This window comes from Nerophis lumbriciformis, linkage group LG20 (genome assembly GCF_033978685.3).
Source record: "Nerophis lumbriciformis linkage group LG20, RoL_Nlum_v2.1, whole genome shotgun sequence".
NCBI lineage: Eukaryota > Metazoa > Chordata > Actinopteri > Syngnathiformes > Syngnathidae > Nerophis > Nerophis lumbriciformis.
Window position 1 is genome coordinate 6,908,247 of NC_084567.2, and position 14,359 is coordinate 6,922,605.

General features: G+C 40.8%; 1 protein-coding gene across 1 annotated transcript in view; it reads right to left on the bottom strand.

Annotated features, from left to right (window-relative positions):
• The window catches only part of LOC133619281 (uncharacterized), a 260,390-nt gene that overhangs the window by 222,803 nt on the left and 23,228 nt on the right, over positions 1-14,359 (bottom strand). The window lies entirely within an intron of this gene.

Below are 14,359 nucleotides of genomic sequence, written 5' to 3' on the forward strand. Positions count from 1 at the left end.
TTCCCGGGTTGGTGTAAAAGAAAAAGGTCAATGGTGACGTCACACGCCAGTTTTGACACAGCAGTTTGGCTCCAGTCGCCAACACGCACCGAGCAGGCATCTTGTCAGTGCAGCAGATAACTAAAGTCAGTGTACAAAAGTGAAAATAGAAGTGTTCTGCTGTCTATGCTTGCAATAAGAGCAATATTTATGTGAGCGTGTTTGTTTCCTCACTGAGTGCAGTTGGTCCGAGGTCGAGTATCCTCAAGAGGAAAAAACGTCAAAAGGGTGAATTGCTATAATGTTGAAAATGTATACTGGGGTAGTGTGAGTTTCACACTTTCACAAGACTTACTTTCAATCAATCATCAATCAATGTTTATCTATATAGCTCTAAATCACAAGTGTCTCAAAGGGCTGCACAAGCCACAACGACATCCTCGGTACAGAGCCCACATAAGGGCAAGGAAAAACTCACCCCAGTGGGACGTCGATGTGAATGACTATGAGAAACCTTGGAGAGGACCGCATATGTGGGTAACTCCCCCCCTCTAGGGGAGACCGAATGCAATGGATGTCGAGTGGGTCTGACATAATATTGTGAGAGTCCAGTCCATAGTGGATCCAACATAATAGTAAGAGTCCAGTCCATAGTGGGGCCAGCAGGAGACCATCCCGAGCGGAGACGAGTCAGCAGCGCAGAGATGTTCCCAACCGATGCACAGGCGAGCGGTCCACCCCGGGTCCCGACTCTTAGACAGCCAGCACTTCATCCATGGCCACCGGACCTGTGCCCCCCCCCCCCCCCCCCCCTCTACAAGGGAGAGGGGAACAGAGGAGAAAAGAAAAGAAACAGCAGATCAACTGGTCTAAAAAGGGGGTCTATTTAAAGGCTAGAGTATACAAATGAGTTTTAAGATGGGACTTAAATGCTTCTATTCTTTGTGAAACAACTTGCCGTTTGCTTGAACCCACTAAAAGACAGAATACAACATTGTCGATTTTTGTTTCATTTCTATCTCCAAAGTATTTTGATATCAAAAATGTTTTCGCGATAAGGAGCACTTCAATTATGAGCCAGAAATGTAAGAAAAGATGAAAAGAGCCGCTAGTTATTTAAAAGGTATTTTATTTTTTAAAGTGCAGTTGTCGATCGGAAGTTGCAAACTTCCAGCGCATGCGCAAACACATGGAACAGTGGTAAAGCGGGGGCTGCGGTCTGGTGGCCTGCCATTCCTGGGCAGAGACCTCGCTGAGGGTGTGAGGCTTTTATTCATTTATTATTTTTATTTATGTATTTATTATTATTCCCGCCCGATTGTAGCTGAGATAGGCTCCAGCGCCCCCCGCGACCCCGAAGGGAATAAGCGGTAGAAAATGGATGGATGGATGGACTATTATTATTTTTTTAAATGTAATTATTTATTTGTGAGTGGCATTGTGCGGGTCTCGCTTCCTGTTGGGTGGGTCCGTGCCTGTGTGGCCCGATCTTGCGCTGTGGGGTCTGTGTTGGTGACTTGATGCGGTGGCGGTGCGGCCCCCTTGTCTGGTGTGGATGCTGTGTCTCGGTTGTTTGGGCGGTGGTGTGTTTGTTCGGGTTTGGGTGGGGGAGGTGTTAATGTCTCTTGTTTGCATGTTGGCGTTTGGGCTGACTGGCGGCTATTATTATTATTATTAGGGCCCGCATGGCCCATTGTAAAAGGACTCCCAAAGGGAGTCCTTATGAAATGGGACATAAGGACCTATTGAATTTGTAAGGTTTTATCTTATTTGTATTTATTTTTTTAAATATATTTCATTATTATTATTTTTTTATTTTTCCCCTCCCTCAGGGGGGAAATTCGACAAGGCAGTTGCTGGTTGTTCCATCTTCATCGTTGGGGTCCCCTTGGGTGGGGTGGACCCGTGCCGGGTGGCTTGGGGCAGGCCACGCCGTGCTCTCCGGGGGTGAGGGGGTGGGCTCGTGGTTGCTGGTTGGGGTGGGCGGTCTTCCCGTCCGGTTGCGAGGAGTCTCTGGGCCCCCCGGGCGGGGCGTCCCGCCTCTCTGCCCGTGTGGGGTGTGGTCTCTCGCTGGGTTGAGGGCTGGCTGTCCCCTGCTTCTCCCGTGCCTTGTCCTCGTCTGTCTGTGGCCTGCTGCTGGCTCTTACGGACGGGCACGGTGGGCCGGGCTCTGGGGTTCCTGTCGCTGGCCGGCCTGGCTGCGTGAGGCCGGTGGTCCCTGGTTCCCTGGGCGCCACACCTGCTGTTTGTGGGTTGGGCCCTCTGGGTGGCTGGTGCAGTACTCTGGCTCCCACACACACTGGGAGTCAAATATATTGTACATACAAATACACATATACTCACATACACACCGTTATTCATACATACGTACATGCATAGGTACCTACGCTCCCACATACATACACAAATACAGTGATACCATGAACAATACCATAAATTGATGAACGAGGACCCCGACTTAAACAAGTTGAAAAACTTTTTCGGGTGTTACCATTTAGTGGTCAATTGTACGGAATATGTACTGTACTGTGCAATCTACTAATAAAAGTCTCAATCAATCAGTACATACCTACATACTCAAAGTTTGTACATCCACATGCACATTCACTGTACAAACATACATATACGCATACATGTACATTAGAGATGCGCGGTTTGCGGACACAACCGCGGAGTCCGCGGATTATCCACGGGTCGGGCGGTTGAAATAAAAAAAAATTAGATTTTATCCGCGGGTCGGGTTGGGCGGTTGAAATAAAAAAAAATTAGATTTTAAATAGATTCAGGCGGGTGGCAGTTAAACCAATTCGGAAATATATATACATAGTTAAATGTTGTTACCCACATACGAAAAACGAGCAGGCACCTGCAGCATGCCACAACAGAAGAAGAAAAAAAAGAGATGGCAACGCCGGCAGCAAACGTGGTACGCGACAAACTAAAAAAGGGAATACTAAAGACCAGGGGAAAAAAAGGCCAGAAAAGTTCAGCGTGGACTCGTTTTTATGAGGTTGTAAATCAGGATGATAGTAATGCTGGCTACGTGATTTGCAAGAGCTGCGACGCTGTTTACGTCTACAGGACATCTAACATGGTGCATCACATTTGTGCAAAACCCCGAATCTCCACAAACACCCTGAGCATGAGCAGTTACATTTACTGTACAAACATATATATTGAATGAAAGCCTATTGTGTGCCGTTAACCAGTTTTATAATGTTCCTGTGCCTTTAAGGTGATAGGTCAATATGTGACGTAATTTCCCCTTTAAAGCAAGTCTTTGTCAGAATAGCTGGTTTCGGTAAATGGTGGCAGCCAGCCTTGTGTGCGTTGACTCCTGCACATGTTTGGTGCATCATTGATAGATAGTACTTTATTGATTCCTTCAGGAGAGTTCCCTCAGGAAATTTAAAAATGTATATGTATGTATATGTATCATATGCTAAGTTCAGATGTTCTTGGGTCAATTGAGAGATAATTAGTCTCGTTGACGGCGTTTCCATTCACGCGTAGGTTATTTAACATCATTGCAACTGCGATGGCGTAGTTTGGCCTCTAGATGGCGACAGAGACCACATAATCGCCATTTATGGCTCTGAAGCTTAGAAAATTGTTGAAGTTCATGCATAGTTAAGTGCAGTATATATGTTGTTATTATCCACACCTTTATATTATATTATGTATGCATATACACGTATATTACTGCCTATTAAAGGCCTACTGAAATGCGATTTTCTTATGTAAACGGGGATAGCAGGTCCATTCTATGTATCATACTTGATCATTTCGCAATATTGCCATATTTTTGCTGAAAGGATTTAGTAGAGAACATCGACAATAAAGTTCGCAACTTTTGGTCGCTGATAAAAAAAGCCTTGCCTGTACCGGAAGTAGCAGACGAGTAGCGTGACGTCACAGGTTGTGGAGCTCCTCACATCTGCACATTGTTTACAATCATGGCCACCAGCAGCGAGAGCGATTCGGACCGAGAAAGCGACGATTTCCCCATTAATTTGAGCGAGGATGAAAGATTCGTGGATGAGGAAAGTGAGAGGGAAGGACTAGAGGGCAGTGGGAGCGATTCAGATAGGGAAGATGCTGTGAGAGGCGGGTGGGACCTGATATTCAGCTGGGAATGACTAAAACAGTTAATAAACACAAGACATATATATATTATATTAGCCACAACACAACCAGGCTTATATTTAATATGCCACAAATTAATCCCGCATAACAAACACCTCCCCCCTCCCGTCCATATAACCCGCCAATACAACTCAAACACCTGCACAACACACTCAATCCCACAGCCCAAAGTACCGTTCACCTCCCCAAAGTTCATACAGCACATATATTTCCCCAAAGTCCCCAAAGTTACCGTACGTGACATGCACATAGCGGCACACACGTACGGGCAAGCGATCAAATGTTTGGAAGCCGCAGCTGCATGCGTACTCACGGTACCGTGTCTGCGCATCCAACTCAAAGTCCTCCTGGTAAGAGTCTCTGTTGTCCCAGTTCTCCACAGGCCAATGGTAAAGCATGACTGTCATCTTCCGGGAATGTAAACAATGAAACACCGGCTGTGTTTGTGTTGCTGCAGTCGGCCGCAATACACCGCTTCCCACCTACAGCTTTCTTCTTTGCTGTCTCCATTGTTCATTGAACAAATTGCAAAAAGATTCACCAACACAGATGTCCAGAATACTGTGGAATTTTGCGATGAAAACAGACGACTTAATAGCTGGCCACCATGCTGTCCCAAAATGTCCTCTACAATCCGTGACGTCACGCGCTGACGTCATCATACCGAGACGTTTTCAGCAGGATATTTCGCGCGGAATTTAAAATTGCACTTTAGTAAGCTAACCCGGCCGTATTGGCATGTGTTGCAATGTTAAGATTTCATCAGACTGCGTGGTCGGTAGTAGTGGGTTTCAGTAGGCCTTTAATGCGTATATGATTGATTGTAATTTTTCCTCTTTTCTCTTATTTGTTTAGACCACACACACATTCACATCTACCTTTCAGCAATAAAGATGATTAAGGGATTCTCTGGCCAGAATCTGTCCATCGTGTCCCAACTCTAAAATAACTACTATCTCTTCCTTACACATATACACATACATATACATTCACTGTACAAACATACATATGCACATACTGTACATATACATTCACTGTACAAACACATTAACACATTCTGTACATATACAAGTACATATACATACATACACTCATGCACATAATCACGTTTCATCAAACATAAATTAACGTTGTTGCCCTAGGGCAGGGGTCGGCAACCCAAAATGTTGAAAGAGCCATATTGGACCAAAAATACAAAAACAAATCTGTCTGGAGCCGCAAAAAATTAAATCCATATTACATACATATAGTGTGTCATGAGATATAAATTTAATTAAGAGGACTTAAAGGAAACTAAATGAGCTCAAATATACCTACAAATGAGGCATAATGATGCGATATGTACATACAGCTAGCATAAATAGCATGTTAGCATCGATTAGCTTGCAGTCATGCAGTGACCAAATATGCCTGATTAGCACTCCACACATGTCAATAACATCGACAAAACTCACCTTTGTGCATTCACACACACGTTTGGTATACAAAATGAGACAGAAAAAAAAGTGGCATAAAACACTTCCTAGAAAGTCGGAGAAAGTTGTACATGTAAACAAACTAAGGTGAGTTCAAGGACCGCCAAAATTAGTAGGACAAAACGGCGCTCGCCAAATACTCGAATCAGTGAAGCATGTTTAATATAAAGAGTGTGCTTTATAACAATTAGGAAGGTTTGTGTCATGTTTCTCCTCCTACAGAAACCATATTAACACAAAAAATATCTTTTTTCCACCTCATTCTTTTCCATTTTTCATAAATTTTTTAAAAAGCTCCAGAGAGCCACTAGGGCGGCGCCAAACTCTCGAGGTTGCTTCTCTTTCTTCCCCTACATTTTTCTGCATTCTTTCGTATCTCAAGTTATCGTTACATCATACTTGCCAACCCTCCCGGATTTTCCGGGAGACTCCCGAAATTCAGCACCTCTCCCAAAAACCTCCCGGGACAAATTTTCTCCCGAAAATCTCCCGAAATTCAGGCGGAGCTGGAGGCCACGCCCCCTCCAGCTCCATGCGGACCTGAGTGACGTGTTGACAGCCTGTTCACACGTCCGATTTTTCCCAATATAAACAGCTAATGATCGAGGGCGAGTTCTTGGTTTCTTATGTGGGTTTATTATTAGGCAGTTTCATTAACGTCCTCCCAGCGCGGTAACAACACCCAACAACAGCAGTCAAGTTTTCGTCTACCGTAAAGCAGTTCGTCTGCCGTAAACAGCAATGTTGTGACACTTTTAAACAGGACAATACTGCCATCTACTGTACATGCATATGTGACCCACCCATAATGTGTCACATTTTTGTGTTGATTTATTTATTTTATTTTGTGGTTTGAATTCATTTTTGAAGCTGTCATTACACATTTATCAGTATTCACATTGGTCAGTAGGGGGCAGTAGGGCGTTTCTTCCCAATTGAATGCTATCACCTGCAGACCGGACGTGTCTTGTCATTCTGATGAGAGCGGCCAGTCTGTGAACAATTGAAACGTCCTGTGTGCTTTTTCCTCCTGTATAACAGGTTAGTTTTGGTGAATCAACTCACTGAATAATATCCATGTGATCTTTATAAGTTTAAGTACACATTATGATGGTGGAGCCTAACTCTAAAGTGTTTGTGAGTTGCAGTTTGTATTTGTGAATGAATCCAGTGCACAGCTGCAGTAATCAATACAAAAAGGCGACATGAGTGCGCAATGTTTATATAGGAACTTCTGATCCTAATTCAGACTCCCAAATTAGAGCTCCCGTTTTCTTATTGATTTTATAATGTATATTTGTATAATGTGTGTGTTCTGAAATAGTGACAGAGAATAGAACAAGGATGGACAATTCAACCCTTAACTCAACAATGAGTAGATGAGTGTTGTGTGTGTCTATATGTGGAAATAAATGAACACTGAAATTCAAGTATTTCTTTCATTTATTTATATATATATATATATATATATATATATATATATATGTAATAAAAAAAAAAAAATATAGCTAGAATTCACTGAAAGTCAAGTATTTCTTATATATATATATCTTAACCACGCCCCCAACCACGCCCCCCGCCCCACCCCCAGAAATCGGAGGTCTCAAGGTTGGCAAGTATGCGTTACATATATGTATTGTTGCATTTGAACAACTGTTTTGTTGATAATAGAGGTAATTATTGTTATTATTCATTATCAATAGTGATATTTCTATTGGTATTTGTATTGCTCCATTTGTAGTGTAATAATGCTCATTATCATTTCTGTATTATTTTTTATTTTCACTAACTGCTTATTTGCTATCACTTTAACCATCATATTTGTACATGTCGTATTTGATGATGTTGCTCTATTGTTGTTGTTGTTTTTATCTCTCTGTCTAATCCCCCTCTTGTCCCCACATTTGCCCCCTCTGTCTTTTATTTTTTTCTCTTTCTATCCCCTCCTGCTCCGGCCCGGCTGCACCAAATGATAATATAAATACATTTAATAAAGTCAAATACAAATAAGGCAACAAGAGAAGTATCCAGACTTGCCAACCCTCCCGAATTTTCCGAGAGACTCCCGAAATTCAGCGCCTCTCCCGAAAACCTCCCGGGACAAATATTCTCCCAAAAATCTCCCGATTTTCAGCCGGAGCTGGAGGCCACGCCCCCTCCAGCTCCATGCGGACCTGAGTGAGGACAGCCTTTTTTCAGACGGGAAGACAACAGGGTGACAAGACCTAAATCATCCATACTAGAGATAAATTGTATTATTATGTTTATCTTACCTAAAAATAAATATATTTACTAATTAAAAAAAACAAAAACGAAATACATTTTTACTATATTTTGCTAAAAACATCAAAATTAATTGTATTTTTATTTGTATTTTTTCTGACTCCTTATTACATCCAGCCATAGAATTATACATTAAAATAAACATATTTGAAATAATTAATTTTAAATGATCATAATTCATTTAAAATGACCATATTTAATTATTAAAATAATTGCTTGTTTATCAACAACTTTAGCATTTTATTCATTACATTTTGAAACTCTCAGAAGCCAAGTTATGTTATATTCCTTAATATTTATTTATGCAAGTTTGAAGTATCAATTATCTAAACACAGTTTTGTTTGCATATTTTTAGTATATATATATATATATATATATATATATATATATATATATATATATATATATATATATATATATATATATATACTGTATATGTATGACTTGGTCAATTCTAGCTGTCAATATACTCCTCCCCTCTTAACCACGCCCCCAACCACGCCCCGCCCCACCCCTGACCACGCCCCTCGCCCCCCCACCTCCCGAAATCGGAGGTCTCAAGGTTGGCAAGTATGGAAGTATCTTACACTTCTCTTTTGTAAAGTAAATTTGTTCAGTTGGTATGGGCATCGACATCAACTATATGATTTGCCTGAGAAGCTGGACAGGACAAAAAAAATAAATAAAAAAATAATAATAAATAAATAAAAAACAGTGGTAAAGCGGAAAGTCCAAGATGGCGGACTAAGCGACGTGGCTTCCCGGAGAAGTTTCACATTTACGATCTTCTAGATTCAAAAATAGCATCAAATACCTCAACTATTCGCCTTTTCTTAAGCCCACCAAACGGACTTTGAGTGTGGAGCGATGGCGTGTTATGTGAAGTGAAGATTGAAGACGTGATAGAAGATGGACGACTACTGCTATGCTAAGATGGCGACGTCCGCTAAAAGAGAACATGAAAGAGAATCAACTTCCAGCAAATCACCAACGGAGATAAAGACGAAAGATGAAGGTGAGTGAGTTGAAGCCTTGAAACGAGCGTGGATGAGAAATTAGCCGAGTTTGTTGAACAATGTAAACAAAGAAGCTGTTAGCATTTTTACCTCGATCCAAAATGTCTGAAATGTCTGAGTTAGTAGCAGTAGTAAACAGTAGGCAAGCAACGATACTTGGTATAATCCTGCGTGAATCCGCCTTTATTGACCGTCATCCTGTGTGTGTGAGTGAACTACTGTATTCGTCCTAACTGGGAGATTAAACACACCCACTAATTTAATCAGAAAAAGGCATTTTTACATGTAAATATTCTTCAATCAGCCTTTTTGTTTGTGTCTGCAAAGTTTCTCATCCTCTGATACAACATGTGCTAAAAAACTCTGCAGACACTTTTTGTTGAAATCATGTTTGAGTTTGTGGATAAAAACATTTTGTCCCTGAAATAATCGTTCAACTTGTTTAATGTGTTGGTACACATTATTTTACAGCACCTCAAATTCAAACTGTACTTTAATGTACTTTTATTAAATATAAAACTCCACTTTTTCCGCCTTTTTCCAAGCACTGGTAAAAAAGTACTGACGTTTTCAAGTAATTAAAGGGGAACATTATCACCAGACCTATGTAAGCGTCAATATATACCTTGATGTTGCAGAAAAAAGACCATATATTTTTTTAACCAATTTCCGAACTCTAAATGGGTGAATTTTGGCGAATTAAACGCCTTTCTATTATTCGCTCTCAAGAAGCAATCCGCCATTTTCTCAAACACCGAGTCAAATCAGCTCTGTTATTTTCCGTTTTTTCGACTGTTTTCCGTACCTTGGAGACATCATGCCTCGTCGGTGTGTTGTCGGAGGGTGTAACAACACGAACAGGGACGGATTCAAGTTGCACCAGTGGCCCAAAGATGCCAAAGTGGCAAGAAATTGGACGTTTGTTCCGCACACTTTACCGACGAAAGCTATGCTACGACAGAGATGGCAAGAATGTGTGGATATCCTGCGACACTCAAAGCAGATGCATTTCCAACGATAAAGTCAAAGAAATCTGCCGCCAGACCCCCAGGAAAAGAGAGCGGATGAGGGTATGTCTACAGAATATATTAATTGATGAAAACTGGGCTGTCTGCACTCTCAAAGTGCATGTTGTTGCCAAATGTATTTCATATGCTGTAAACCTAGTTAAAGTTAAAGTTAAAAGTTAAAGTACCAATGATTGTCACACACACACACTAGGTGTGGCGAGATTATTCTCTGCATTTGACCCATCACCCTTGATCACCCCCTGGGAGGTGAGGGGAGCAGTGGGCAGCAGCGGTGGCCGTGCCCGGGAATCATTTTGGTGATTTAACCCCCAATTCCAACCCTTGATGCTGAGTGCCAAGCAGGGAGGTAATGGGTCCCATTTTTTTATAGTCTTAGGTATGACTCAGCCGGGGTTTGAACTCACAACCTACCGATCTCAGGGCGGACACTCTAACCACTAGGCCACTGAGTAGGTAGTTATAGGTAGTTCATAGTTGTTAGTTTCCTTTAATGCCAAACAAACACATACCAATCGTTGGTTAGAAGGCGATCGCCAAATTCGTCCTCGCTTTCTCCCGTGTCGCTGGCTGTCGTGTCGTTTTCGTCGGTTTCGCTTGCATACGGTTCAAACCGATATGGCTCAGTAGCTTCAGTTTCTTCTTCAATTTCGTTTTCGCTACCTGCCTCCACACTACAACCATCCGTTTCAATACATGCGTAATCTGTTGAATCGCTTAAGCCGCTGAAATCCGAGTCTGAATCCGAGCTAATGTCGCTATAGCTTGCTGTTCTATCCGCCATGTTTGTTTGTATCGGCATCACTATGTGACGTCACAGGAAAATGGACGGGTGTATATAACGATGGTTAAAATCAGGCACTTTGAAGCTTTTTTTAGGGATATTGCATGATGGGTAAAATTTTGAAAAAAACTTCGACAAATAAAATAAGACACTGGGAACTGATTTTTAATGGTTTTAACCCTTCTGAAATTGTGATAATGTTCCCCTTTAAAGAACATAAATAATTTATTATTTGAAAATATTGTTTAGTAAATGTTAACTTGAACAAAGAACCTACAGTATTCAGTACACCACTGATGCTTTGTTTCCTGCAGAATGTTTGTGATGACAAGCAAAAAAAAAGGAAAAAAGGTTGTTCTCTTTACCCTCACAAAATGTACAGAAAAGAAGCAAAACTGTGGTCTTAAAACCAAGTACGGACCGAAGTGTGGGTTACCTGTACCGTTACACCTCTAGTAAACACAATTATAGATTTGAACAAAATGACAGTTGTCAGCTGTGAGCATATATTACCTCCATCAAACATGGTGGAAATGTCTGTTACAAGATACTGTGCTAGTAAATAGTAGGGATGCAACTGTACTCGCTATTATCCTGCACGGGACAATCCTGCCTTTAATTTAAAAAAAAAGTGATGTTAATAGAGATCGGATGGTATGCAAAAAATAATCGTGTATATATAATTGTATTGCCCAGCCCTATTCCATCAGCATTTCAGTTCAGTTTCAGCATTTGGGCAGTTTCTATAGAAATGAGTTATGTTCATACTTTGTATTTTTTGTTTAGCACTTAGCAATAGTGCTAATTGCTTGATCTGCTTATCACTCAGCTTCTAAAACTTGTAGCTCATCCTCCTTATATTCAGGCTCAAAAATATACTGTACGTTTCTGGATCATAATTTGTCCCAAAGTATTCTTTGATGGCACTCATGAAGTCTGCCTTTATTAGTAATAGTTGGTGGTGGTGTTGAAGGAAATAGCGAACGTTGTGATGCGTCTGTGAAAATAATGCGCCACCCTTTGCCTAAAATTATAAAAAATGATGAAAATACGTAAATAGTACATGTTATTATGAATGTGCCTGTTATTACATTACATATATACTTACAGCGTGTATATGAAAAGTTGTTGGAAGGTTTTGGATATTTTTTTTATAGGCGAAATAGAGTGCATCCCCATTACCTGCATTGTTAGTTGACTTTTGCTAGTGTTTATTTACGAGTTAGAATCAGTGATGGGCAGTAGTGCACAACAAGTAGCGACGCTATGTAGCTTAACTACATTTCCCAGTAGCGTGGCGTTAGCCTCACTTCTTTTTGAACCCGTAGTGATTCCTGTAGCTTAGCTATTTTTCGACCCATGTAGTGACGTAGAGTCCGTCAAACACTGCAAAGAGAGAAAATAGACTGCTAATCAAGGGCTGGGAAAAAAATATTGCTATTTTCATCTTAATTTATTGTTACTATGATTGTTAGTTTACGTGTTATTTATTTGTTACTAATGTATATCTGGTTGTTCTTTCAGATTATATTTAAAATTGAGTTTTGGTGGTACTGTTTTTACGTTTTCAAATGAATAAATAATGGTGTTATTTATCGTAATTCCAAAATCACTCAAAAAAAATTGTGATTATTATGTTTTGCCATAATTGTCCAGCCCTAGACGAGGTATTGGCAAGGACTTCATGATAAACTATGTATCACGGTTCTTGAGTCACGATACAATAGTCTATTGTAATATTGTGACATGGAGTTTTACTGCGATTTTTACAAAGTCACTGAAAAATAAAAAAAACTACTTAAAGGGGAACATTATCACAATTTCAGAATGGTTAAAACCATTAAAAATCAGTTCCCAGTGGCTTATTATATTTTTTGCGAACCGATCCAGCGATTTTCGAAGTTTTTTTCAAAATTTTACCCATCACGCAATATCCCTAAAAAAAGCTTCAAAGTGCCTGATTTTAACCATCGTTATATACACCCGTCCATTTTCCTGTGACTTCACATAGTGAAGCCAACACTAACAAACATGGCGGATAGAACAGCAAGTTTATAGCGACATTAGCTCGGATTCAGACTCGGATTTCAGCGGCTTAAGCGATTCAACAGATTACGCATGTATTGAAACGGATGGTTGTAGTGTGGAGGCAGGTAGCGAAAACGAAATTGAAGAAGAAACTGAAGCTATTGAGCCATATCGGTTTGAACCGTATGCAAGCGAAACCGACGAAAACGACACGACAGCCAGCGACACGGGAGAAAGTGAGGACGAATTCGGCGATCGCCTTCTAACCAACGATTTGTATGTGTTTGTTTGGCATTAAAGGAAACTAACAACTATGAACTAGGTTTACAGCATATGAAATACATTTGGCAACAACATGCACTTTGAGAGTGCAGACAGCCCAGTTTTCATCAATTAATATATTCTGTAGACATACCCTCATGTCAACAGGCCAGGGAAGCTAGGGTCGATATTCTTCTCTTGACGGTGTGAGCCAAGACATCCAGGGGGTTTAGCTCGCTCGTCTGCGGGAACAAACTGCCGCCATTGCTTGCCGTGCTAGCGAGGTCCTTTGTCCCTGAATTGCTCACACACTCCGGCAGATTCAATGGGGGTCTGGCGGCAGATTTCTTTGACTTTATCGTTGGAAATGCATCTGCTTTGAGTGTCGCAGGATATCCACACATTCTTGCCATCTCTGTCGTAGCATAGCTTTCGTCCGTAAAGTGTGCGGAACAAACGTCCAATTTCTTGCCACTTTCGCATCTTTGGGCCACTGGTTCAACTTGAATCAGTCCCTGTTCGTGTTGTTACACCCTCCGACAACACACCGACGAGGCATGATGTCTCCAAGGTACGGAAAACAGTCGAAAAAACGGAAAATAACAGAGCTGATTTGACTCTGTGTTTGAGAAAATGGCGGATTGCTTCCCGATGTGACGTCACAACGTGAATATTAGAAAGGCGTTTAATTCGCCAAAATTCACCCATTTAGAGTTCGAAAATCGGTTATAAAAATACATGGTCTTTTTTCTGCAATATCAAGGTATATATTGACGCGTACATAGGTCTGGTGATGATGTTCCCCTTTAAAATAAAATTATATAAGTAAACTAGATGCCAGTAATAATTTATTGGACAAACTGTGTCAAAAACAAAGTAAATAAAATTATCATTGCATTTGTACAGAAAGTGGATCAAATTTCTTGCATTTAATATCTAAAAAATGTCCTCTACTTCTTAACTACAGACTTCTTTGAGATAGATATTATCTTTTTTAGTTTTGCGAAGTATTTCAATATTGACTTTTCCCCACTGTTAGTTTGTAGTATCCTAATGTCCATCGAAGCAGAAGTTTTCTACTTTCTGTGATTCTAGCTGAACTTTTCTGAGTCTATGACAAGTCATGTAAACATTGATCCATCATTCTGGCAAGGCACTAAATGAATGGCCATGACACACTACACACACATACAGTACATAGAATAAAGTGTGTTTTTGTTGTTTGTGTCTTGCAGATGTCCAGCAGCTGATCGGTAATCCAGAAGAAGTTTCCCCTCAGTTAGGGGGGAGCTCCACTTTGAAGCAGGAGACTCCACAACCACCCTGCATTAAAAAGGAAGAGGAGGAACTCTGCATCA